Raw genomic sequence first — 5,994 nt, forward strand, 5'->3', positions numbered from 1 at the left:
AGATATCCTTCACCTTTATGGTAACACAGAAAATTTGAGGTAAGGCACTTGAGGACAGTGTGGTTTGTTTTTACTTCATCTCTGCATCCTGTCAGAGCATTGGGTGACTTGATGATGCCTCATGATGTTCCATACAGAGCTGCCAACTATCTTGCAATCAGCATGAGACTCACACAATTCACCAAACTCTCAACTGTATCACTCTGATTATGAATTCACACAGTGAACCCCCCCCCCCCCAACAAAAAGAAGTTTAAAAAGTCTCTAAAATCTCGGATTTTTTTTTTTTTTTTTATATTCCAAACATTCAAAATTCCCAAATCCAAAATTTCTAGATTTTCCCTATAATTGGGGCACCAACTCTATGTACAGCATGTGTGGAAATTATAGTCAAAGTATGTTCCAGATTGCACTACAGGTATTTAAAATGTACAATTTTTAAAACTCCCTTCATTGGAAGGGGGGATCTTCAACACCATCCCCCCAACAACCCACTCAGTCACTTCACTCCCTTTAATTTAGGCTTGATTGCTCCATTCCCTCGCAGCGTACCGTCTTACTCCAAACTCTGTATTCATGTTAGCAACCCTGCTCCATGACAAGCAACAAGGTACACTGTAATCACACTTAATATACCTCAAAAAGCATTCAACCTCATTAGTATCACTACACGATGGATTAATGGTTTCATGAGTGAGATTTTACAAGTAAAATGCAATTTACATTAGATGTGAAGGCGGAGATGTAATGTGCGTGATACGTGCAGACCAAGGTAATAATGCTTTAATTCATCCGTCTCAAATTGAGACAGAATTATGTCACTTGCATAAGACAACTAAATCCATAGCTGTGGTTTAATCCACTGTGGAAGACTTTTGAGATATGCAACAGCACTAAATTATGAATATTTTTGTTACAAAATGATACAGCATAATTTGTGAGTAAAAAATTTGTTCACTTTTCACTTAGCATCACTACAAATGTGCATGCAGGAATGCTTCTTCAAAAGTATTAACATCAACAGTTCACATTGCTCACAAGTGTTTGTCTCTTTTTCAAGTCATGTACATGTGTACCGGGTACTTTTTTTCTTTCTTTTTTTTAGTTGCTTACTTTAATTTTGTGGTCATTTATCAAAACAGAAAATATTTCTCACATCACAATGATGATATAATATAAATAATAACATATCTGTGTATAGTGCCAAATCCACTATGTAGAGTGCTCAAGGTGCATAAATACAGAGCAAAATTACGACAGAAACAAACAAAGTTATGAAATTTTTTTGAAGGAGTCGCAAGTCATTAATGCTTTGATATCATCAGAAAAGGTATTCTACATTCCACTGCTGGAGACAGAACAAAATGAAGGATTAAAATTTCTCATTGCCAATGTAGGCCTACAGCCTGTAGGACCTACAAGTAAGATATCCATCTCTTCCGGATCATGATGTAGACGTCAGAAGATGTTTTCATGGCCTCTGGTGTATTTCTACATGTGCCACGACTACAAACTAAGGGGGGGGGGGGGAAATGAGAGCATTGATAACAATAATGATGACAGCAGATGAGGGGCTATGTGGACTTAAGCAAATCAATGCTTACTATAATGAAAGCAAATATGATCTGAGGTGAATAGCAAATGGTTCGAAATGCATGATCTTGCAAGCCCCACATTACAGTATGTACTGTATACATGTGTATGTGGTGTATGATATGCCTTATATGACTATACAAATATAATTTTCATGATGGTGAAAAGTTCATACTAAAACATTTGCATCATTTGTACACATAACTGAGAGCAGATTGATTGCATTTGTTGTTATCAAATGTTTGTTCTGTTTTGTTTTGTTGGTTTTTTTTTCCCCCAACACATTCAAATGTAGCTTCTCCTCATGACTTACAGTACACCAAGTTTCCACAATGTTCTACCTCTGGGGAACCCCTTAGCGGGAACAGTCTCATCTGCTGAAAGAATAGAAGCTCCATGTTCCCATGAGGACAACTCATCTCTTTGTTTATCAATAAATTTGGTGGCTTTACTCCTCCTATCGGGGTAGCTCCCCCACCCCCCCCCCCTCCCAATACCTTGACAAGAAGAAAGTGGGAGCTGCCTTACGTGATATTTGCAAACTTGCAGCGAAGTGAATTTACACATATTACTTATAACAGCCATTTAAATACCAGGTACATCAGCTAGGTACAAAAAAATGCACATGACCTGGACCAAAGCACCGTTTTTTTCAAAGCTGCTGAACACAAGCAATTTCTGTTCCATGAGAAGGGTCCCGTCTTTCTGTTAGAATTCATCAAGTCTGGTTTCAAACAGGCATTACAAATTACTTCTTTTTTTTTATTTAAACTATAATGTTGCACACAGGATGCTTTCGTCATAAGCATCAACTGTAATATTGATTTCATAATTTCCCGAAAGACACACAATTTAATATGATGGTGACTACAGATGTGGAAGTGACATCATTCACAAAGTTCTGTATTTTACAAATCCTTAAAAACCCTTATATCCTTAAAAACAAAGGAAGTTGATTTCCCTTCATTAATCCAGGGAAAATAATCAGGTTTTGGTCTTTTCACCCGGATAGCAAATAAGGAAATCTTCAATATGTGAGCACTGTCACGTCCATGCAACCGCTATTGTCCCACTATTCTGACGCCCCTAAAGGTCTTTGCCCTATAGTGTATAGATACAGCAGAAAAAAAAAGGATACTGTAGATGAGCGGTTTTAATCTTTGCCAAGTGGATCAGCAAGACACATCGCATCAATACCCTCCCCTTTATTGAAAAATAGAATACTTTTGAAACAAAAAAAAAGTAGGATATGGGCACCTATTGTATGCCTCACTTCAAACATTCACTTGAGGAAAAAAAATGAATGGCAGCAGTTTATGTTTTACTCAGGTTTTCTTGTTTTCAACTATGGTACAAACACTTCAAGACATTTTCTTTACTAATGACATTACTTTCTGTAACTATGTACATGAGCAAAGCCTTAAAAGTTATATGACCTGCACTGTACATAAGAGTGAGAGGTACAATGTACAGCAGTAATTACAGGAATCTCAATGGTAATGACAAAAATAAGTTAAAGGACAAGTTCACCTTCATTCACATATGGATTGAGAGAATGTAGCCATATTAGTAGAGAACATCATTGAAAGTTTGAGGAAAATCGGACAATCTGTTCAAAAGTTATGAATTTTTGAAGTTTTTGTGCAGTTATTGCTGGATGAGAAGACTACTGCAGTGTATGGTGTCACATGCGTACAACAATATAAGGAAAATATAAAGAGAATCTCACAAAATTTCATCTTTTGAAAAAAGTACACATTCCCTTGACTCGTTACTGACATAATGTTATGGGTAATATTATTAGGTGATCCAAGTATCCTCTCGGATCACCTTCTGTATCTGTACTGAATCTTTCTTCTTTCTTTGTTTCTTTCTTTATTTCTCCTCAAAAGTTGTGCAGAGGTTAGCTCAGAAAGTGCATTGCCTCTCAATATCAAACTTATACCATATATGTATCATGTCGCAAAGACAACAGCGCAAGTAAAATCATAGTGATCAGTCGACCGTGACGTCACTATGACGTCATTATATGAAAACACATTTTCATGCATATCTCATTAATGGAATGGAATATTTCAATGAAATTTACGTCACATATATTTCAAGTCAAGCGAATTCTACTCATATTCTCAAAATTCATTTTTATCTCAAAACGCGCGCCTACGCGCGCGTTGAAATATTTGTATGCTCGAATCGAGCTCAAAATGTTTTTGCACACGTTTCAGACCATTTCGAGCATTTTTTGAAAAATTGAAAAAATTGGACGGACGCGTACGCGCGCGCACATATTCCCACGCAGAGCTAATATGAAATAGAAATTTTCAATTTTTACACACGGATCGGATGTCCGAAATGTCAAGTCGGAATATTTCTACCAAGTTTCAAGTCGATGGGATTCAATATGACGTCATACGGGCCCGTCAAATTCAAAATTCCGCGCGTGCGTCAATGGGGATACACAGTGCAACTATGCCAAAAAAACCCAATTTTAAATCGGATTTTACTCGTCAGGATGGACGGTGACCCCCCATTTTCTTGACATATTCTGAAAGCTGATGAGTTGTACATGTCATTTCATGGGCTGGCTATGCTGACAAAATGATTAAAAGATATCAAATTTCTTAATAAAGTAAAAAAAGTAAATTTTCAAAATGACGTCATCAAATTTCAAGTTTCCTTGAGCGTGTCTCACTTATCCTTTGCCAATTTTCACCCAAATTGCAATATGTTGTAGCTTATGAAATGCTCTTTCATTAATGTAATTACACAATTTTGATTATATGACGACATCACCTCGAAAAAATGGATTGAAGGTAACCTTGTCAAATATGACCAGTTTACGTGTAATCTCTATGGGAGTGCAATTTTTATGGAAATGAAAGTTGACATGACTATCTTTATCGAGCACTAACTCACTTATGCTTCAGTGAATTTCTCTAAGATTTTGATATGTTGTAGCTGAGACGTAGGGCTATCGCAAGTGTGCCATTCATTTTTTCATACGTTGTCGGGATCACGTGAAAAAACTTGGTTGAAATTAAAGCTTATCTGCGATGTATTGTAATATTTCTTTCTTTTTACAACTTTATGTGCAATAACTCAAGAAAAACATACCCTATCACCACCATATTTTGCAAATTTTTAGTTCATGTCACGAACATTATTTCATAAAATAACAACTACTTGATCAGACGCCATCTTGGGTATGTAAATTAGGGTCAAAGGTCATACATGTTTCATCCTGTATCTTTGTGAATTCATGTTCTATCTTTCCCATATTTTGCACACATAAAGACCATGTTACAGGGATCATTTCATAAAATAACCACTTTTTGCTCAGATGCCATCTTGTCTGTGCAAAGTGGGGTTCCTTTTCTATCTTCGCTATGACGTATTATCTCTATGGGAGGGAATTTTTTAGATGTGAAAATTGACATGACTCTCTTTGTCGAGCACTATCTTACTTATGCTTCGGTGAATTTCTCTCAGATTTTAATATGTTGTAGCTGAGACTTTGCACTATGAGGACTCGAATCATTGATTAAAAAAAAGTCGGATCACCTTAACTTGTCAGTGATGACAAATTACAATCTCTAGTTCCCATTGCCTTTAGAAAGAGGCAAATCAAGTGCTCTTTTATTTTGCAAAAAAAAGTGAAAATATGTTGAATTTTCTTTCTATTTTCTTTATACTGTTGTACTCATATGACATCACGAGCCTTAGTAGTCTCCTCATCCAGCGGTTCCAACACAAAAATTTTTAAAATTCATAACTTTTACATCGAATGTTCAATTTTCCTCAAACTTTCACTGATGTGTTCTATTAATATTGCTGCATTCTCTCAATCCTTATGTTTATGAAGGTGAACTTGTCCTTTGATAAAATAAACTACAGAAATAAGGAGAGGGGTCTTGAACAAGAATACCACTTCATTTTGCCTCAAGAAGCCTGCTCAATGTAACGAGCCGGGCTGACCAGAGTTTGTCATCAGCATGCACCAGGACATATCTGCCCTAGCCGTATGACAGCAGACAGATAGCGCGCATACAAACTATTGTGAAGTATTAAGTTTATTTTTTGAGAAACTAATCATATGCAAAATAATGATATTACGCAGGTGAAGGCGCATATACTCATATGTGAATGACGCGCCTCAAACAAACCGCAGTAGTGATGATCATCACATCACAACATTTTATTCTAATTAATTTTTCTTTCTAATTTTCTTAATTCATCTTCCTATTTTCAATTCATGTTAAATCACATTCTGCAATTACTACAAATATCCAGTGCATACACATTGTATACAATTTATTTGTTTACTTGATGGAAATGAAAATAAATTTGAATCTTTAAAGAAAAAAAAAAATCCTTGAATCATGTATCCCTGGGCTTACTGTA

Source organism: Diadema setosum, chromosome 18, assembly GCF_964275005.1.
Source record: "Diadema setosum chromosome 18, eeDiaSeto1, whole genome shotgun sequence".
NCBI lineage: Eukaryota > Metazoa > Echinodermata > Echinoidea > Diadematoida > Diadematidae > Diadema > Diadema setosum.